Here is a 23,439-nt window from a genome sequence, read left to right as displayed (position 1 = left end):
TCATGTCAGACAAAGAAGTACCCTTGTTAGGAACAACTCTATCACTATCAAAGTCTACAGGATTGCTCAAAAGATCACACTTGCCCCCGATATCCTCTATATCATGAGCCAAGAAAGTGTCACCTAACCCTGGACTATAATGATCCTCAACTACTGCAACATCAGAAACCTTCTTACTCATTGAACGAGTTACAGCACAAGAAGGGAAAATACCAGGAAATTCCTGTTGAATAGTCTCAGCATCATCTGTTTTATCTGGAATACTGGACACTAAGGGATCTACCCTAACTTTCTCTCCAGCCAAGTCATTGCCTAAAATGAGCGACACGCCCTCTATCGGAAGTTCCGGTCTAACACCAATGGTGACAGGCCCAGTAACCAAGTCTGACTTTAAATAAACACAATGGAGAGGCACATTAACAAAACCTAACTCTACACCTTGAAGCAAAACACTACTACCACATGAGGTCTCCTCAGACAAAGGCACTACGCCATCTAATATCAAAGAATGAGAAGCCCCAGTATCTCGCAAAATCTTCACAGGTTTCAAGTTGGTAATATCACTAGTAAGTGAAACAAAACCTTCAGAAATGAAGGGAGAGTACTTCTCCAAGACGCTATCAGACTCTGAGCTCTTAATCTCAACAGACACTTTAGAATCTTCCACAATATCACTAAGTTTCTGACTAGGCTTTGACATAGCTAACACAGAAGGAACTGACTGTTTACGCCTTTGCTCCTTACGCTGGAGAGAATAACATTCAGACATAGTATGCCCTACTTTCTTGCAGTAATTACAAACAGGACCAGAAGGAGACCCCACACCTGCCCTATGATCTGTTTTAGAATCAGACTTAGTCTTATCACCTAATTTAGGTTTGTCGTTTAGAAGGGCCACTAAAGGTTGGGTTCCTAGGCTGACCAAATTTACTAGTACCTGTGGTACTGTTTTTGTCTTGAGAACTGTTTTTAACAAATGAGCCTTTGTGGGTGAGAGCGTAATCATCAGCCATTGTAGCTGCTTCACTAAGTGTTTCAACTTTTCTCTCATCTAAATGAGTTTTTATGTTTGAGTGGACACAACGTTTAAACTCCTCTATCAACAATAATTGCCTCAATTTACCGAAATCCTCATCAATTTCTTTAGAATCACACCACCTATTAAATAATTGTTCCTTTTCTCTGGCAAATTCTACATGAGTTTGTTCATCTCTCTTTCTCGAGTTTCGAAATTTCTGGCGGTAAGCCTCAGGAACTAACTCATAAGCTTTCAAAATAGCTTTCTTGACTACTTGGTAATTTGAAATATCATCAACAGATAAAGAAGAATAAATGTCTCTAGCTTTACCAATCAAGACACTCTGAAGAAGCATTGTAAGCTTATCTTCAGGCCATTTCATACTATCAGCTATTTTCTCAAAATGTAGAAAATACTTGTCAACTTCTTTCTCTTGAAAAGGAGGAACTAACCTAATATTTCTACTGACATCAAAACCTCTGTTTCCTTGTAAACCCCTAAAAGTTGGATTACTTGAACCGTCTTGAGAAGCTAGCTCTAATTCTTTAATTCTAAGTTCTGTTTCAGCTTGAATTTTCTGCTTCTCTAGTTCTAACATCTGATCTCTCTCGATCTCTTTTTCTTTTAATTTTCTTTCCATTTCTTTTTCTCTTAACTCTCTTTCTTTGTCTATTTCTTTTTCTCTTAACTCCTTTTCTATTTCTCTTTCTCTCATTTCTTTCTCTATTTGTTTCATTTTCATTTCATTCTCTATTTGTTTCATTTTCATTTCATGTTCAAGTTCCATTTGTCTAATTTGGATTTCTGAAGTGACTGTTTCCTCTATACTATCTAATGCACTAGAGTCAAATTTGCCATTGTCAACAAAATATCTTATAATTACATTCCTAATTTCAGCTTTCCTCAAATTAGTTTTGATAGTAAGGCCTAAATGTTTACCCAATAATAGTAAATCCTTCTTACTAACTTGCAAAAGAACTTCCAGGGATGGCGCTTTAACAAACTGTTCTACCTGCATAGTAGTCATATTTATCTAGCTGTTGGTTTCAAATGTAAACTCAAAGTTTGTACACAAATTTTGAAAATTTCTTAATTAATTTTTCAAAGTTAGATTTCACAAATTGAATATCGATCCCGGACACGAGCCCCCAATTTCTGTTACATGAACGAATAACAGAAAGGAGAAACCAGCAGCTAAATTCAAAACACAATTTAATTATATATACAATATTATACAGAGATGGTTTACGATATCTAAAGTAATTGGTGGTGGTACAAGACTAGTACGATGATTTAAAGTGTTACTTATCTGTATGCGAATGTCCTGGTATAATCCTTGATCCTTCCAGGTTTCAAATTAACAATAATCACAAATCCACAAGGAAAATTGAATGTCCACAGATGATTTGTAAAGTTCCAGGCAATATGAATAAATCCACACAAAGTGTTGTAATAATCCACAGATAAAGTCACAATAGCTCTCCCAATAGAATCTTATATGGCGCTGTACAATTCTTGATATGTCTTATTACAGGTCTCATTACAGTTCTGATTAACCTTGGACAGCTGGAGTATATATAGCTAAACCGTTCCTTCAAGAATATTGGAGAACCTCCTACTTCTAGTTCTAACTAAACACAGTAAACAAGTAAACACACATAACTTTCTGGAAATAGATCCAATATATTACAGTTATTAACAGGTTTACCTAACTGTCTAAACAGAATATCTCTCACTTTCTGCATTCTGTCCAAAAATTCTGGTCTTCACGGTTTCATCTCCAGGTATTTCTATCCTGAAATTAGGGGGCTTTTTTCTTCCTTTTTCCATTATGACACTCTTTTACCTCTGTTGTGTGATGTTGAATGTAGAGAGCAAGAAATTTTGTATTGGTGAATGGTATTTCCATTGGATTTTCTACAACATTCTTGTGAATATATAATGACCACATGAGGATCCTTTGGGGGAAACATAGTGATTTGCTATAGCCATTGGCCATTTTTAACCCTAACAAACAAGAATTGTGAAACTGTCATTTCTCCTTTGTGATTACAACATAGATTTATCAAACAAATTAAACTAAAAACCTATACGTTTTATTTGTTTTGTTTCAATTCTCCCAAATACTGCCCCTTGCTGGTCGATGAAATCTTGATTAATTGCATAATTCCACTCCCTGGCCACCAGGGCAATATGACTCCCACAGTTTCATGTTACTCTCATACCCCCTCCCCTGCCCACCTTCCCCCATACCATCACCCAGTTTTAGCCAACATGGCAGAGGACACACATACACTGACCCTAGTTGTAAATGAAGAACAGAAAAATGCTATTAGACAACTTTATCAAGAACAACATTGGAAATTCACAGAAGAAACGAATGAAGATAACACAGAAGGGGGATCTGTGTCACCTTGTGAAAGTTTGGGCTTTTCTATTCCCCAGGATGATAACTCAGATGAATGCTGGTATTGTTTATGTAGGCCATGTATTACAAATGAGAGAAACAAACAACAATGGTGGGAAATAACAGCACATCCACAGCATAAGAAAAACAATGTTCGGAGAAAAGAAATTTACAAGCGGTTTTGGACAAAGCTGTATCACAGAGGAGCCTGGGGAGATCCCCGATATCAAGAAAAAAAGAAGCAGGCATTAGGAATTAGGACAGGACAAGGGGAACCTGTGTGGCATAGGCGTGATATAATGCCGGACTGTGTTATTAAACTGGTCAGATTCTGGTTTCCAAATCCTGATGATATGGCATATCTGGGTCACTGTTGGGAATAGATTACATGAACTGTGTTTATGGGAAGTGTGAATCTGTCTTGTTTATGACTGAGTTAATTGGATTAATGTACATTCCTATGTATGTGCCTTTGGGATATCTATTGCCGCCAAAATGCTGATAAGGTAGGGAGTTTGTTTACTCAGCATGCGTAGCTAGGCCATAGCAACAACACAACTGTTAACTTCCGGCAACAACTTCCGGTAGGCAAACTGGCAAAATTCAAATTTGATTGACAGTATACAATTTGAAAAGGAAAAATACTTTTGTAGGAAAAACAAGCAAAGTTGATTTTTTTGTTTAAGATTATGTACATTTTCAGATTCCTCACAAAAATTCATATAAACATGACAAAATATATGTCATATATATTCTTGAATAACATGAATTTGAGTTAATTCTTTCTCTGAAGTGAAGGCTGCCAAAGATTTGTATCACCCTCCATTTTCCCAAGTTGTCTCCCTTTTATACCCTGGCCCCGGCCTTTAAGCCTGAACAGGAATCGGGTACTACGCATGACGATAAAGTTGCGAATCGAACGCACTCTTGAAGAGGATTAACTTGAATTGATTGTTTATGTTATGGAGATATAACACAAAAAGTCTTAGAGTACACTCAGATTTTGGTGTTACATCTCCATAAATTTTGAAGTACACTCAGATTTTTGCAACTGATTGAAATACAGATCCTTATAACCACTCCGTTTTCACAAGAGACTAACGTAGTGATAATAAGGATCTGTATTTTATAATCAGATTGAGATTTTTGTGTTATATCTCCATAACATAAAAATCCATTCGCGTTTTATTAGCTCACCCAATGTGATTAAAATACAGATCCTTATTATCACTACGTTAGATAAGAGGATCTGAGAAAATCCCATTAGGGGTCATGTCCAGGTGACCTTTGTAAATGGCAAATCAAATTGCCGCCCCCCCCTGCATTGAACGGAGTGGTTATAAGGATCTGTATTTCAATCAGATTGTAGCTCACCTGGCCCGGTGGCGCGGCGTCCATCCGTCCGTCAACATTTCCTTCAAATCGCTTCTAGTCATAGAGTTCTGCATGGATTGTAACCAAATTTGGCCACAAACATCCTTGGGGGAAGGGGAACAGAACTTGCATAAATGGTGACCCTGACCCCCCTTGGGCAGGAGGGGCGGCGCCAATAGGGGTAATAGAGGTAAATCCTATAAATCGCTACTTGTTCTGCCACAATTTTCCAGATGCGTTTGGTCGATTAGACAGAAAGTCAACGAAGCTTGACAGGTTAATTTTGCCTTTATTCCATCAAGACATCGTAAAAGCTGTGAAGTAAACAAACGTATTCTTACAATTTGTTACAAACCAATATCGTAAACACTGAGTATATTATGACAAATACGGTAATTCCAGCAATGATAAACAAAGAAATAATACTAGAAATTTGAGTATTATGAACATATTAACTGTAGATATGCAGTAAATTATTATAATGATATACAATGTAGTACACTATTATGTTGTCACGAAGTTTTATGTAAACCACGTGGTCGAAGAAGTTATACCACGAGGCGTCGAACGATTGTCTACACATCAGAAATTATTACATTAAACTGAAATGATAGTTCTACAGATAGATATATTTCTCTTTATAAGTGTTTTTATTACACAATACCAATAAAAACTTACATAGGTGATACTTCTAAGGTAGCTAATTTTGATTGTTTTGTTTACACACACATTTCTTCTTCGTATATGGGCGGCCATACTGTAATGGCATGGAGAGAGCGCCACCTGTCGATTCAAGGGGAGTAACTCTTACTCAAATCTCTGACTTGCTCTATACCGCACGCTATATGTACCATTCTAACTGTGATAACAGTACACTACTTGTCCTAGAGTTCTGGATGGATTGTAACCAAATTTGGCCAGAAACATCCTTGGGGGAAGGGGAACATAACTTGTATAAATTTTGACTCTGACCCCCCGGGGGTAGGAGGGGCGGGCCCAATAGCGGAAATAGAGGTAAATCCTATAAATCGCTACTTGTCCTAGAGTTCTGCATTGTACAGATAGTATACAGGTTCGGTGTATATTGTTCGTATTGGACCCGCACGATTGTGTAATATATCTTTTGCTTATATTTAGTTTAGTATTGAGGATTAAGAGTATTATGAGGAATGTTATTATGTAATTATTGTTAATTTAGTATAATTTCAGTAATTACTATCTTCAGTTTGTTAGAATAATAAATGTATGGAAGCGTATGTGAGCAATAATTGATAGGTTTGACATACCTGCGGAGACATATTAATATGGAATTAGGCGGATTTCAACATATTCTGTCCTGTTTTCTGTATTTACCAGCTTCTTATCCATGGAATGGGATGACAGACCAGCCAACACATCAGATGTGACTATGACAGAGTCATATATTTGTGGCTACAGTGGCGGTAAAACAGGTCCCATGGCACTCAGCAGTGCAGTAACCCCGAGTGAGACGACTTACGTTTAAGTCCATGGTCTACGACTGATGACCGATTGTGACACTTTATTGTTCCACCAGTGGTCAATGGTGTGGGCTTGTGACTTTCTAATGACACTAAGGTGTCTACCATTGTTTGCGGTTTACGCTAGAAGTACAATTGGTATGGTTATTTGATGGTCCCAAGGTTATTGTAAATTGATGTTGTTCTAATGTGTCGTAGTTCCATTATTCATTGTTATTGCAGGTAGTTTGGATTGTCAGAAATTCTTTGCAAATAGTAATGGTTCTTCGGTGGCCTTTGGTCGTTGCGAATTATGGAAGTCGTTTGATGGTCGTAAGTTCATTGTGAATTTAGGTAGTTTTTTCATTGTCCCCGGGTCATTGTAAATTGATCTGGTTTTTATATGGTAACTAAGTCATACTACATTTGTGTGTCCCCGGGATGTCGTAACTTGATGTGGTTCTGGTTCCCTAGGTCATTGTGAATTGAGGTAATTCATTGATTGTCCCACGGGTAATTATAAATTAATGGGTTAGGGTTAAATCCCCAATACCGAAGAACGATATTACTAGACAATCAATAATTGTGTCAGAAACCCAATTAAGCAGGTTTGGTATTACCACAAAATCAATAATCGATGTGAGGGTAGCGTATTTCGAGGTTCATTTCTGCTTTTTGAGAAATTTCGTGGCCCTTAAAAGGGCCGTTTAGTTTGAGTTTCACTCCTCTTTCTTCAGCGGTTTTCCTTGTAAATTAATGCATTTCAAGGTACTCATGTCCAGTCTCCTCTGAGATTGATGGTTCCAGAATTATTCCTCGAGACGATGATGCTGACGGACGTTCGGTTTCCTTTATAATTTGTGGTTTCAACGTTATTCTTCCTGACGATGATGTTGACCGCTGGAGTCTTTTTCTTGAAGTATCTGTATCTGTTTTCATAGTATTTTGGATTAATAAATATTGTGCGTTTTGTGTCTCTCCAGCTTTTTGCAGTTTTTCCACGAAATATGCTGCTCAACTGAAATCCAACCCCAAAAATCCTGCATTTAACCTTATATTCAATCCACAACACCAAGAAATATTTACACAAAATCAAAAGCTCATACCAACATTTGGCATCAGAATTTCAAAATTTTTGCTGGAACTTAATATAACTTTCGACACCATTGACGAGTACACCATATCGGATGTACCACCATGGCTCATTTAAACACCTGATATCAATTTATCTAGTGGGACGACTGGTTCGCCCGTTGTCATATAATGTGACCGGGTGGGGTGTGTTGCTGGTGTCTTCGGCGCATGCTCAGTGATATAGCACTACAACAGATATCAAGAAGAACAACACGACATTTCTCCGTACACTCACCTCGCACAACATAACCGCATGGGGGCCGTCCTTACATGACCATAGCTGTTAATAGCAAAGTCAAACAAACAAACAAAAATCTTTGCATGAGTGTGCATTACCCGAAGAACATTAATCCTCCTTTCGGGAGTGCATCAGAGCTTTCCCTGATCATGTTAAGATCTACACTGATGGCTCAAAAGATGGTGATAAAGTTGCGGCAGCATGCTGTACATCTAATCACTGTTCCTCTATCCGACTTCCAGATGTTGCCTCCATTTTCTCTGCGGAAGCTTGTGCTATCGGTCTGGCTCTTGACCACATCGAAGAACACCGCATTCAAAAGGCAATCATCTGTTCAGACTATCTTTCGGTTCTTCAGGCTTTGAAATCAAGATGTCCTAGAAATACTCTAATCCAAAATCTTTTAATCCGAACATTTCGATTATCTTCTAAAACTCAAATTACTTATCTCTGGATTCCCAGTCATGTGGGTATAAAGGGGAATAAACAGGCTGATAAAGCAGCTAAGACTGCTCTTCGCCTAGCACAAACAGATTTGAAACTACCATACACCGACATCAAACCTTCAATTCAGTCAGCCATCAAACACCATTGGCAACAAAGGTGGTCTACCGAAACAAACAATAAACTGTTTAAAACTCATCCTACATAGCTGTTAAAAGGACGTTATTTAATCAAACAAACAAAGACTGGTGATGTAATCTAGGGTAGGGATTCCCAACAGAAATTCCGTATGTAAACACCACTGGAAAATGGAAAGTTACTATTTTTTCTCACGAACAAGTAATATTAACTTTAATATTGTGGAATTTTAAAATAAAATACACCACTTACGTTTTATGAAACGTCTAACGCATTGTTCACAGTACAATGTCATTAATGCGAAATAACTAGAGCATGATAGGAAATTTACGTTGGCGGCTATTATAAACTATTTTTTTTAGCGATATATGAAAAATGACTTAAGTGAATGAATGTAGGCGCAATAAATTTGCGTACCCGATTTCTCAATGATCATGGCGGGATATTATTTCCCTTGATATGTTGCTATAACGTCATCTCCATCGCGATAGTCATGTAGTTCTCTTCTTGGTGACTTGATGGACGTATATTTGATTATCGTCATACGACTCCAAAACCCAATTAACCAGCACGTACGTTGACTTTGGATGTGTAGAAAAATCGACAAAATTCTATGTTTTCGCTATGAGGTTGTCTTGTGAGTTCAAAAGCGTAGGTGATGGCGCTACCTATACACCGCCAAAACTTCAACCAATCAGAGCGCGTTTTTGAAAACTGCAACTGAGTCGGACCAATCAGGAAGCTCATCAACCTATACAAAATGGCGTTGTGATGAGAGATATCAAGTTCCCGAAGTACAATTTAAATCAAGTGAATGAAGATTCCATGTTGTAGTACACCACACACACGTAAGTCAAAGAATAGTAAATAATTTGTACATACGTGATCAGACAAAATGTTTATCACACAGTTGTATTGCGCTTACTTTACGCACACGTTTCTAGGTCTTTGAGTTCATATTATTTATTCAGTCATGAGGTAATGTAGACCATAAATTGCCGATATTAGATCAACTGATTATGCCAAATAACGCTGCTGTTTGTTTGTTTGTTTGATTAATTAACGTCCTATCAACAGCCATGGTCATGTAAGGACGGCCTCCCATGTATGCGGTGTGTTGCGTGTATGTTGTGCGAGATGCGTGTTTCGGGAGACTGCGGTACATTCATGTTGTGTCTTCTTGTGTAGTGGAACTCCTGCCCTTTTTATAGTGCTATATCACTGGAGCATGCCGCCGAAGACACCATGTTGATAATTATCCAATCTGATTAAAATACAGATCCTTATAACTACTCCATTATATAAAGGATCTGACAATATCCCATAGGAGGTCACGTCCAGATGACCTTTATACCACGTGGTCCTCATATAGAATACATTTTCAACACCTGTCACATCCATTGAAAACGAAATTTCGTCCCAGTATACATAAACAATTAGCTTTATTGTGCTCTTTAGGCGAGATGACTACGTAAACCAAAATAATTCTGACAGTTTTTCAAACTATTTCGTCCCTAAAATTCACTGTCAAAATTTTGCAAGTAGCAATTTGATTGGCCATTTCCAAAGGTCACCTGGACATGACCCCTTATGGGATTTTCTCAGATCCTCTTATCAAACGTAGTGATAATATGGATCTGTATTTTAATCAGATTGATAATTATCGAGTCTATCGCGCACTCAACTTCTGTAGTTCTGAAACAAACGAAACTCCAAAACCATGCAGTTCAGGATGTTGATAAATCAGAAATGTGTAATGATATAACAGATTTTTTTTCATGATTGGCTATTCATTTTCATCTTATCCCTTGGTGCTATCATTGAATATTTACAGTCAGTGGTGAATTGATAGTATAAACCCCGTTGATTTTAACCAAAGGCTACTCAACTTTATTTCTCGTTAAAACCCAGCTAATAAAGTTTCCTTTGTTGTATATGACCATTATATTACATAATGGACACCTAGGAGTCCATTATGTAACTCACTGTCCATTATTATAGGGCCCCTGTCCATTATTCCCCAAAATAATGGACAGTCTATTTTGAACAAAGGAAAAAAAACGCTGCTGTATGGAAAACTAAACATGTTTATTTGACTATCCAAAATTTTACATTTAAGTTCACTCCTCCATCGAAATTATTACTTCCCCTTCCTAGCTGTTACTGTTCTGAAAATAAAAAAAAACATAATTAGATTCTTGTATTATTATTTGTTACATCTTTTTAAAACTTGTAATTGACGAGGAATAGGAACTCTAGATTCTTGACTGAGGTGGGATAATATGCAGTCTTTTAGATCAGATATCTCACAACCCTTATAACATATAATCTGATGATTATGGTTAAACATAATATACTTAAGAGCGAAACCTGTCTAATCTGACACCTGCTTTCCCTATCCTATCTGTAACTGTTCCGTATTCAACAATAGTATACAACAGTATCTGACTTTCCTACACCCTGAATAATCTGACCAAACACCCACGTGGTGTCGGATTAGACAGGTTTCATTGTATTCCAGTGCAATGCTATCATAGCAATCAGATATGGGTTTTTTTATCATATCTATAACATGCGTATGGTAGATTTTTTTAGGAAAAACAGTTATGTTTAAATTGTAGCGAAAACTCACCTTGCTTGTATGTATTTGATGTAAAGTTAGACAATGCACCTGTCCTTGTGCGAATAAATAGGTCACTTCAAACAGGCAAACAATCTGAATCACAGCTGCGTACATCCCTACATGTAAATGATGGCCGAGTAAGGAAAATATCACTATCCGACATGTTCAAAAACACTGTTGTACCTCCAAAGGTGTAAAACTAAATGACTGTGCATGCATCTCAACATTGTTAGTCCATTATTTGTCACAGGTGAGTGAACACCTGTGCAATTCCTGAAATGGGATGTCCCATTTCTCAAACAGGGTACGCAAGGTAGTGAGTAGTGGTATGATGGGTTTTAAGTAGGATAAATTGGTCAAACTGTCCATTATTAGAGAGAATGGATTGTACCGAGCCCGCATTCTATCTAATAATGGACAGGTTTTCGGAAATTATCCATTACATAAATTGAGTATGTCACGCGCAATTTGGAGTCGCGCGGATGAATTTATGATGGTCCAAATCAGAAACTTTTGGTGTTTTCAGTAACTGAACGTACGTTCGATGAACATGTACATGTATCAAAATAGGTTTGAACACATATACATGTATGTGTGTAAATACAAATGTAGAAAAGTTACATTGTTTATGTTACTACCGTACCTCTTTGAGCAATGCTTCCGTGCGTATGATAAATAAGCAATGTTGTACAATGTACAGTTTTGCACATTCCGATGACGTCGCAATGTTTACATGTTGTGTGTCTGTGAGTCTGTGTTGTTCTCTACAACATGTAGCCTAGATCTACATTATATTCGTATTTTTAACATCTTTGGTTGTACGCGAATGGATAAGATATGTCAGAACAACATCAGTATTTGAGTTGGATAAGTGTAACCAAAACGACCTAGCACGACAATGCATTTTTGTTCACCTCGGCGGACAGACAAGTCCTGTACGTTATCTAGAATCTACTGTGAATAGGCGAGAGTAGGACTTACATACACAATGTACGTTTGGGTGTTTCGAAATATCAATGAAACGGAATCTTTCAATTATAGCTTTACAATACTTGTAATAGACACCTCTAATATTTATTGAAGTGTTTAAATCAACAATATAAATATAGCTAACATTTTGAGAGTGGTACAGTAAACGTTTACAGTAGTGGGCCTACCTGTGTTTGTACATGTTCCTCGAAACGACGTCCGATACATTTGAAAATCTCTAAAATCTGGAAATAATGACATGGAACTATGTAAACATCCATGTATTCAAGAAATTTCAAACGTGAACTGATTAAGTAGAACTCAAGTGATCACAAAATTGAAGAAACCCTCTGTTTGTCACACCTCCTTGCGGTCCATTCGAAATATCGATACCCTACTCAACTTTATCCTTCGATAGAACCACCAGAAAGAGACTTTAATCCTTAAATAAAACCGGTATTGAAAGTGCATCTTTTCTTTCACAGTGAAAGAAAAATGGAAAAAAAGAATGCTTCTATAAGGAAGTTCAGGTTGGAGAAAGATCTTTTTTGAATGCACAATTTGTGGACGGCATCTGAGCAGAAAGCAAAGAATTTTGATACATTTACGTCAAGTTCACTTGAGTCTGTCTGCAGAAATTTTCTGATTAAGGTCTCTCATTCTGGATCATTGACCCAGGCTGAGGGGTCGGGTCCACGACAAGCAGAAAGACTTTCTTTCGAATAGGAGATTCCATGGATTCTTTCGATAGCTTCATCATGAGCATAAGTCATATTCTCTTCAGATTGTTTCTAGCTACGCATACTGAGTAAACAAAATTTCCTACCTTCTGAGCTTTTGGCGGCAATGCCCCAGACACATACAAAGCCTTGTATATCACAATCTGATTAAAATACAGATCCTTATCATCACTGCGTTAGATAAGAGGATCTGAGAAAATCCCATTAGGGGTCATGTCCAGGTGACCTTTGTAAATGGCCAATCAAATTGCTGCTTGCAAAATTTTGACAGTGAATTTCAGGGGACGAAATAGTTTGAAAATCTGTCGGAAATATTTCCATGTACGTAGTTATCTCGACCAAAGAGCACAATAAAGCTAATCGCATTTATATGTTGGGGTGAAATGGCGTTGTCAATTGACAGAGCAACGTGCAGAAAATGCATTTGATCTGAATTACACGTGGTATAAAGGTCCGAACATGACCCTTAATCGGATTTTTCTCAGATCCTGTATTGAACGGAGTGGTTATAAGGATCTGTATTTCAATCAGATTGTGTATATCACAAATATAATCCAATTCATTTATATAATGGAACAATTTATCGTAAAAGGCGACAAAAATTAGGATCTTATCTTTTCTTTTCTTCCTAACTGTGACCATAGCTGTTAATAGGACGTTAATAAATCAAACAAACAAACAAACAAACAAATCTTCCTAACTGACTTTAGCTTTCCTAATGCCTTCCTTGGCACCGCCTCACTTTTGGCCTTGCGTTGAGCGTTCGCCCCTGTGAGGAAGGCTCTGGGTTCTGTCCCCTGGCCGAGACACACCAAAGTCTTTAAAAGTGGTAGTTTCTGCTCCTGCTTAGCGCTCAGCCAACGGGGAGTGGGACGACTGGTTCGCCCGTTGTCAGTATAATGTGGCCGGGTGGGGTGTGTTGCTTTGTGTCTTCGGCGGCATGCTTTAGTGATATAGCACTATAAAAAGGGCAACAGTTCCACTATACAAGAGGACACAACATGAATATACCACAGTCTCCCAAAACACGCAACACATCGCATACATGGGAGACCGTCCTTACATGACCATAGTCTCCTAATTGAGGTTTTCCGCAAGCAACAAGCGGAGAACCTCCTTGGAACCACCAGGTTTGCCGGCCTCACTGTGTGTGTAAAACCACACTCATCATTGAATTGCAGCAAGGGGGTAATCAGGTGCCCAGCCTTGCGCAATGACAATGAGGCCGACATACTGTCATACTTCCAGGAGGAGTGCATTCCGGTCACGTACGTGAAGAGAATCATGACCAGAAAGAGTGGGAACTTGGTCCCAACACACACTTTCATATTGACATTCGCAACACCAACGTTACCGCAGAGCGTAACTGTTGGTTACCAGCGTTATGCTGTTACCGTCTACATTCCAAATCCATTGAGGTGCCGTAACTGCCAGAGGTACGGCCATCATGAGAACAATTGTAGACGGAAAATGGTATGTCAGTACTGTGGCCGTGAAGGTCACGATGAAAAAGACGAATGTGACATTGTCAACCGTCACTGCGTCAATTGCGGGGGTGACCATGCTGCGTCTGCTCGCACCTGTCCCGCCTGGACTCGGGAGAGGGAGATATTACGGGTCAAATATACCCAAGGTGTCTCTTTCCCCGAGGCTAGGAGGATAGTCGAGCGTTCAGACCTGAATGTGGCAACCTATGCTCAGATCACCCGTGCAAAGACGCCTGTTGACAGTGTCACCGTCAAACATGCGTCGGTCATGGCCTTGGTTGACAAGCCTAACTGGGACAATGATGTCCCAGATATGGCTGATGCTAAGACCTGCAAAATAATCATGGGGGACCCGAACAGGTTCAAGTCCGGTCCATATAAGCCCCAACACAAACCACAACAAAAACCACAACAAAAACCACCTGGAGCTAAAACGCCAATCCCACCGGCGTCTCCAGAACTTGCACAACACCAAACACAGAACATTAGAAAAAAAAGTTACCGCCGCTCGTCATAGACGTGCTACATCTTCACCGTCTATTGACGTAAAAAAACTCCCTGAGAAAGCCAAGCGACCAGCAAATACACCACCGCAGGAGCAACGCCAGACAAAAACCACCAAGGTAAAGCTGGCGAGGCTCCCTGCAATAAACAACAAACCCAGTAAGGGATCAGATGACCCTATCCTTGGACGGAACATCTATGATGTTCTATCGGACGACAGCGAGTTTGGTGACAACACATTTATCGCCACCAAACAACCTACTTCAAGTAGTCCTGTCGGTCCGACAAACTATCCTCAGGGACCAACATAGAGACAAACACTATCATACAATGGAACATACGCGGATTTAAAGCGAACATAGAAGAATTAAAACATCTTATACAAACAAAAAACCCATCCATATTCTGCCTTCAAGAAATAATGCTGAAAGACACCATCAATCTCCGACAATTTACACTATACACCAAAACTCCAACAACAGGTGGCCGCCCATCAGGTGGTGTGGCGGTGCATAAAAACGTTCCTCACAGACACATTCAGCTAAATACCACCTTACAAGCTGTTGCTATAAGCGCAACTCTTCACCGAAAAATAACAGTCTGTTCTATATATTTACCTCCAAATACTCCATTTAGTTGTGATGAACTGAGTAACATCGTATCACAACTACCAGTGCCATATATTATCATGGGTGACTTTAACGGTCAATAATAGCCTCTGGGGCTCCCCAGGCACTGACGATAGAGGTAGACGTATCGAAGATTTTATTAATAAAAACAGCTTATGTCTTTATAACACCAATGCCCCAACATATTTACACCCTGCCTCTGGCTCGCTTACCCACATTGATTTATCGTTGTGCCATCCATCAATTCTTCTGGATTATGATTGGATGGTCAACGGTGATCTCTGTGGGAGCGATCACTTTCCAATTATACTTAAAAACATAGGGTCACCAAAACTTGAGGAGCCTATTCCTCGTTGGAATCTACATAAGGCGGACTGGGTTCAATTTAAAAATTTGTGCGCAGAGGAGCTCATTGAGGATAAATTTTTGAACCTCGATGACCCCATTAAAATTTTCACAGAAGCGCTCACTTCTATCGCTACAAAAACCATACCAAAATCCGTGCCAAAACCTACAAAGTTTCGTCTCTCAAATGATTCATTTATCAATAGATCTGGTAGAAATTCCGCTCTGAGGCGGTACTTGGCTTCGCCAACCGTCTCAAACTATAACAATTTTAAAATTTGGAGAGCAAAAGCTCGAAGGTCTATCAAATCCGACAAGAAAAGTACTTGGAAAGAGTACGTCTCAAAAATAAATTCCAATACATCTTCGAAGAAAGTTTGGGAGATGATTGGAAAAATCAGTGGGAAAAGAAAAGCAACACCATCCTCCCACCTCATTAACAACAATAAAATATTTTCTTCAAAATCCGAAATAGCTGACGCCTTTGCCAAAAATTTTGCTAAAGGTTCATCCATCAAAAATCATTCCAAAAAATTTCAAAAATTTAAAAAGGAAAAGGAAAAGAGACGTCTTAATTTTAAATCCTCCAATAGTGAAAGTTACAATAGGCCTTTCGAGATACCAGAATTGCTCGAGTCCCTTGAGAAATCAAAGGACTCGGCAGCTTGACCAGACGAAATTCCATATATGTTTTTAAAACAATTACCAGACTCTTCACTAAAATGTCTTTTAACTATATTTAATCAAGTTTACTCTTCTGGCAAAATTCCTGAGTCTTGGAAGGAATCTACTATTATACCCCTTCCGAAGCCCGGGAAAGATGCTACTGATGCCAATAACTATCTTCCTATTTCATTGACGAGTTGTATTTGTAAAACTCTAGAACGTATGATAAATACCAGATTAGTTTGGTTCCTGGAATCAAACAATATTTTAAGTCCTTTGCAAAGCGGCTTTAGAAACCGCAGGGGAACGGTAGACCACTTAGTTAGACTAGAAACATTTATACGAGAAGCATTTGCCAAGAAAGAACATCTTGTGGCCGATATTCTTTGACCTTGAAAAGGCATATGACACAACTTGGCAATATGGAATCATGAACGATCTCCAGGATATCGGTATACGTGGTAATTTGCCAAAGTTTATATCAAATTTTATATCTGACAGGCATTTCAAAGTTCGAACGGGTTCAACTTATTCAGAAACAGAAACACAGGAGATGGGCGTCCCTCAGGGTGGTATCTTGTCCGTCACACTTTTTGGACTAAAAATTAACAGCATAACCAAATGTCTTGGCCAATCTACGGAAGGGTCTCTATTTGTGGATGATTTCTTGATCTGTTACAGATCAAAAAACATGCACACTATAGAACGGCAACTACAACAATGTTTAGGCAAATTACAAAATTGGGCTGACGAAAATGGCTTCAGATTTTCAAGATCAAAAACTGTCTATATGCACTTCTGTCAAAAACGAAAACCACACAATGATCCTGACCTCACACTCAATGGAATTAAAATTCCAGTAGTTGAACAAACTAAATTTTCTTGGACTAATATTTGATTCGAAACTGTCCTTTGTTCCACATATCAAACATCTGAAGGATAAGTGCTCGAAGGCGCTGAACATTCTACGAGTTCTTTCCCATTCTGATTGGGGTGCAGACCGTGAAATGCTTCTACGTATCTATCGGGCACTTATTAGATCAAAACTTGACTACGGCTCTATTGTCTATGGATCGGCTCGCAGCTCCTATCTACAGATGCTTGACCCTATACAGAATCAGGGACTGCGTCTCGCACTTGGAGCTTTTCGAACAACACCTGTGAAGAGTCTCCATGTGGAAGCTAATGAGCCATCTCTAGACGATCGACGAAAGAAATTATCCTTACAGTATGCTGCTCAACTGAAATCCAACCCCAAAAATCCTGCATTTAACCTTGTATTCAATCCACAACACCAAGAAATATTTACACAAAATCTCACATAAAGAAATATTGCCTGTGTAGGACTTGCTTCAAGCATATCCTGAAGCAAGTCCTACAATGTGCTTCAAGCATATCCACAACATAAATCCTCCTTTCGGGAGTGCATCAGAGCTTTCCCTGATCATGTTAAGATCTACACTGACGGTTCAAAAGATGGTGATAAAGTTGCGGCAGCATGCTGTACATCTAATCACTGTTCCTCTATCCGACTTCCAGATGTTGCCTCCATTTTCTCTGCGGAATCTTGTGCTATCGGTCTGGCTCTTGACCACATCGAAGAACACCGCATTGAAAAGGCAATCATCTGTTCAGACTCTCTTTCGGTTCTTCAGGCTTTGAAATCAAGATTTCCTAGAAATACTCTAATCCAAAATCTTTTAATCCGAACATTTCGATTATCTTCTAAAACTCAAATTACTTATCTCTGGATTCCCAGTCATGTGGGTATAAAGGGGAATGAACAGGCTGATAAAGCAGCTAAGACTGCTCTTCGCCTAGCACAAACAGATTTGAAACTACCATACACCGACATCAAACCTTCAATTCAGTCAGCCATCAAACACCATTGGCAACAAAGGTGGTCTACCGAAACAAACAATAAACTGTTTAAAATTCAACCTACACTTAATCCTAAACTGTCCAGTCGGAGAGACCGCAGAGAGGAAGTTGTTCTCTCTCGGCTCCGAACTGGACACACATATTTTACACATTCCTATCTATTGAGAGGGGAGGATCCTCCAACATGTCATGCATGTGATTCTCCTCTCACAGTGGAGCATATCTTAGTGCACTGTATTGATTTTAAGCACATACGAGATAAGCACTACGATGTCTCCGACATGTTTACTTTGTTTCATGCCGTGAGACATAATAGTATTTTTTTTAATCGAAGATCTCAAGATAAAATTGGTATTTTTTCATCATAGATAAAATATGCATGAGTTTTCGTTTTTCTCATCATATCAATCGTTTACAATCAACTCAACATTGATCATCGTTGTCGATGGGCCGTAAACTCAAACAACAACTTATCAACATTTTGCATGAGTTTTCTCGTGTGTTTTAGCCAAAACTATTTTATCACATGCAAACCTTTTTTATCAAATAAACGTTTACAATCTGTGTTTTAATCCTTACTTGCCTTTTCTTACCCTGATCTTTTATCCTGATATTAATGCCTGACTTGTAGTTTGGCCCTAAATGACCTTAGTTGTCGATGGGCCGTAAAACTCAAAACAAACAAACAAACAAATCAAGCATATCCAAATAAAATGTCAACTATAAATGTCACTTGCTGAAAAAAAGTATATCTATGGCCAATGTGATAGCTTGTACGGACAGGCAGGAAATGTTTATTTCTTCAGCGATTCTCTCATAATGCTTAATAAATTCGTGTGAAGAATACAGGTCTAAAGTACTTTAATCAAGCATGCAATTACATATCAATTACGTAATTATTTTCTTTATATTACTTAAGATGCAAAGGAGACAAAAAAGAGCTGAAAGAGATGAACTTCTCAAGGGGACAGATTTACCAGCTCTGTCGGTTTCTAAAAGGCGGATACCAAATAAATCAAAACCTACCACTCAAAGACAGCCAGAACGTACCATTCTTACATTTAATGAGCCAAACAATAGGGAAGGCCAGTTAAGTAAAAGGCCAAGAAAAAGGATACCAGCCCCAGCCATGCGGCCTGCAATGTTGCCAGCTGCAGCCACACGACCTGAAATTTTGCCAGCTGCAGCCATACGACCTGCAATTTTGCCAACTGCAGTCATACCACCGGCAATGTTGCCAGCCCCACCCATTCAACCGGCAGTGCTACCAGCTGCAGCCCAACCACAAAATTCTCAATGGCCACCAATGATATGGCAGCTGCCATCCCAACAAACTGTGCCAGTTGTCTCCTCCGATTTCACAAGACAACAACAGCGGAGACAAAGGCAGACAGCAATAGAAGGGGAGGATGGAGAGAAGACAGCCTCCTGCAAAACTTTTCATTCAAACGACTTCCTGATAACCGAAAGGCCCAGGGTACTGATATTTGGCCTGTAGCATGCTGTGATGAAGGGCTACAAAGTTTGTTCAAATGAATGACCCTGACCTTCATTCAAGGTCACAGGGGTCAAAAAGGCTAAAATATTCAAAACGACTTCTCAAGAACCAGAAGGCCCAGGGTTGCTAACACGCAGAACGATTTCAGTTGATACTGCAGTCACTGCATGGATTTTCATTGTGCCTTTCAGTGCTGACAGACTTTGTTTTTTGTTCAAGGTCAGACCGTACTTCTGTGATGAACTCGCTTCCGACAAACAGATATTTGATGCTTGATTGTGAGGAATTATCCCACTCAAAAAAATCCTTGGCATCTTGAATTTTGCATTTATTTTGCCGGACTGCAAGATCAGCCATTCTTTTGGCAGTGCGCCCTAGGCCATCACAAGGCACCTTCCCGTGGCCAGATTCAAAGTAATTCCAACTTGCTGATACTGCAAATAAGTTCATATGGTCCGAGACTACATGGAATATGCCTTTATTTCGGTATTGCGATGATGGACTGTCTGTCTAGTAATGGATATGTTTGATATTTGGAATGTCCTCTCTCATTTGCGGGAGCAGCTTTTGAATAAAAGCAAACACCGATCCGGAGCTGTGTCCGAGGTCATCCGACACAATGATGTAGCTGTAATGGTTCAAGGTGCCCTCATCATTTTTGTAGTAAGCAACTACTGGGTGTAGCGTGATGCTATTCTGGTTCCAGTACGCGCTTTGTACTTCGTCTGCAGAGACGCAGGTGAAGTTCTGCACAATAACGTGATTTGGAGGAAGCCCATGTTTTAGATCACTCATTGCTTTGTACAGTTCCTTGATTCCCCGTGTATGTTCCTGAAACTCGCATGTTTGTTTTATGAAAAATGCTGCAAGTTCATCTCTTGATACTTGATGCTGAACGATTTTCATTCTTTTTTTGCCGTCTTCGCAATCTACTCTTTTCCACTGTTCGTAAGACACTTTATCGTCTTTTACCCCGGTCATTATTTCGTTAGCATTGATGTCATTGTTTTGAACACGTTTGATGAAATCTTCAGGGTTCAAAGGGACATTTGCTCCGGCTGCTTTGACGCTTTTTAAGAGTAGCGCCATGTTTTGGTGTTTCTGGCATAAACATCTGTTTCTTGAAATGTATTGCGTCAAGTTGAATTCTTTGGGTCTCATTCGGCAGAATGTTGTGAAAGATATTTTCACGTCGCTCTGTTCACTCTGGAACTTTCCAAATAGATTCCTAAGATTGCCATTTAAAACTCTTTTGCTTTTGTTTGCCATCAACCTTTTCGAGTCTTTTTTTCCAGGCATTTGTCGACTATTGACATCTCGTTTTACAATGGCGCCGGCAATGACGTTGTTAACGATGGTTTTCCCCCTTTCTCCATTGGACTCATGCGCTGCTTTGACCTCCTCAGACATTACATCTGCCAATAACAGTTTCTTGACTATAGGTTTGGGCATCTTACTTGGAGTTATACCGTTATTTCTAAGGTCTGCGAAAACTCTTTTTTCTTGGTGTCAATGTTTTATGTTCTTCAACAACAGTGGTTGCAGTCTGCTGTAGTTTTTCCATTCTTTTACGTGTTCTTTGTATTCTCCTGCTTACTGTGTTTACTTTTCGCTTTAACTTCTTGTTTTCATCAGTGAGTTTATTTATTTCTCGCCTTTGCCTTGCTGTCACTCTGCTAACTCTTTTGCGTGTCCTTGCTTTGTTCTTGATCACGAACGGAAGTTTGACAACCATTGATTTGCTAGTTGTTGAGTTATTTTCAGAAGTGGTACTTGAAACAAGGTATCATCTTCAATGGTATCGATGTTATCAGTTATTTTTTGTAGTACACGCTCATTCCCCATTCTGTTAACCAATATTTTCTGTTGCTGCCTATGTTTCTGAACAGCTTTCCTGACTTGATCAAGCCTTTGCTTTGCATCTTTCTTGCTTCTTTTAGCAATAGGAGTATAATATTTTTTTCACTCTTTCTCTTTCTTTTTGAACGTACGCCTCTCCTTCTTTTTCCTTATTTCGGTTTCTATATTCCCTCTGAATTTCCGCCCGTGACTTCACCATCTCTAGAAATTATAATAAAGTCTTTTTCGGCTTTAATTTCTTTCTTAAATCAGGTCCAATGATTCCGTAATCTACCTTACCAATATTGGTAATTTACGTTACTGTCCAAAATGTAGCATTAAAGAGAGAATATTTGTATATATACAATTTATTTCTCACAAGATAAAGCTTACATATGAGGACAATTTATAGAAATAAAGTTAATTTAAACATGTGATCAAAATATGATGTGATGGATGTTTTGAACAGCATCTGAATATAAGGGGTAAGCTACGTTACTTCAACAAGATGAGCAAAGGTTAGCATGTATACCACTAAAATCAAAATAAACAGTAACAGATACGTAATAATCAGAACATTTTTCTTTGAAAATAAACAATATGACAAAATTATTCCATCTATATCAGCAATTATCACTCAATATACACTGACTGTAATTGGAACTTAAATGTAATCACGTTACTAACATTCAAGTCGGGAATAATATAACGATAGTACGTCCATTCGTTGTAAATAATCATTGGTTTCAAAGCAATTTGTTTCTTCTAGGAATCGTACATTATATAAACATGTTTTTATAAGTTCCCATTTGAAAATAATCGTCCACTTACCTACAAACTGGCAAAGGGCGCGAAGGTGACCCTTTCATTCGCTAGCAGCCGACGTATTATTTGCTGAAATCACGTGTTCACAATCAAGATGAAGGGAAGCAACTCGCACAACACATTTAAGGTATAAGAACACCAAATTGCCCAAAAAGCAGTTCAGCAGTTTATGTTTTCTCATACGAGTAACGTTTATTACATGTAGATTACGCATGTGTGGTTCAAGCGGCTCATTGTGTTTTTAGCTCACCTGGTCCAAAGGACCGAGGTGAGCTTATGGGATACCGCAGCATCCGGCGTCCGGCGTTTGGCGTCCGTCAACAATCAAATTCTTCTCCATAACCGCTGGTCGGATTTCAACAAAATTTGACTGTAGCATCCTTATGGGCTACTAACTTTTTTTGTTTGTTTGTTTGATTATTAACGTCCCATTAACAGCCATGGTCATGTAAGGACGGCCTCCCATGTATGCGTGTGTGTTGCGTGTATGTTGTGCGAGGTGAGTGTACTGGGAGACTGCGGTATGTTCATGTTGTGTCTTCTTGTATAGTGGAACTGTTGCCCTTTTTATAGTGCTATTTCACTGAAGCAATGCGCCGAAGACACCAACACACCCCACCGGTCACATTATATGGGGCTGACCCCCCAGGGGCCCACTCCTGGGGCTGGGGCCAAAAGGGGTCAATTTGGCTATTTCCATATAAATGACTTCTTCTCTCGCAACTAAGCATGGTATAGCACCCATTATGCAATGGTAGCATCCTTATAGGATGGGGATTCCAAATTGTGCAAATGATGGGGCTGACCCTCCGGGGGCATGGTCAAAAGGGGTCAATTTGGCTATTTCCATATAAGCGACTTCTTCTCTGAAACCAAGCATGGTATATCACCCATAATGCAATGGTAGCATCCTTATAGTGTGGGGATTCAAAATTGTGCAAATGATAGGGCTGACCCCCGGGGGCCTGAGGGGCGGGGTCAAAAGGGGCCAATTTGGTTATTTCCATATAAACGACTTCTTCTCTGAAACTAAGCATGGTATAGCACCCATAATGTAATGGTAGCATCCTTAAAGGGTGGGGATTCAAAATTGTGCAAAGATAGGGCTGACCCCCAAGGGGCCTGAGGGGCGGGGTCAAAAGGGGTCAATTTGGCTATTTCCATATAAATGACTTCTTCTCTGCAACTAAGCATGGTATAGC

General features: G+C 39.1%; 2 long non-coding RNA genes across 2 annotated transcripts; both read right to left on the bottom strand.

The window, feature by feature from the left end:
- Window positions 1-5,068: 5,068 nt before the first annotated feature.
- Window positions 5,069-5,545, bottom strand: LOC138307219 (uncharacterized). The gene is made up of 2 exons (XR_011205948.1): window positions 5,478-5,545; window positions 5,069-5,113 (listed from the first exon to the last, which is right to left on the bottom strand). It is a non-coding gene; the product is annotated as an uncharacterized lncRNA (long non-coding RNA).
- A 4,755-nt stretch (window positions 5,546-10,300) lies between these two features.
- Window positions 10,301-11,281, bottom strand: LOC138307218 (uncharacterized). The gene is made up of 2 exons (XR_011205947.1): window positions 10,864-11,281; window positions 10,301-10,399 (listed from the first exon to the last, which is right to left on the bottom strand). It is a non-coding gene; the product is annotated as an uncharacterized lncRNA (long non-coding RNA).
- Window positions 11,282-23,439: the final 12,158 nt, after the last annotated feature.

Source organism: Argopecten irradians, chromosome 14 (genome assembly GCF_041381155.1).
Source record: "Argopecten irradians isolate NY chromosome 14, Ai_NY, whole genome shotgun sequence".
In the NCBI taxonomy this organism is placed as follows: Eukaryota; Metazoa; Mollusca; class Bivalvia; order Pectinida; family Pectinidae; genus Argopecten; species Argopecten irradians.
Note: the sequence above shows the minus strand (reverse complement) of the source record. Positions and strands in the feature narration are given on the sequence as shown.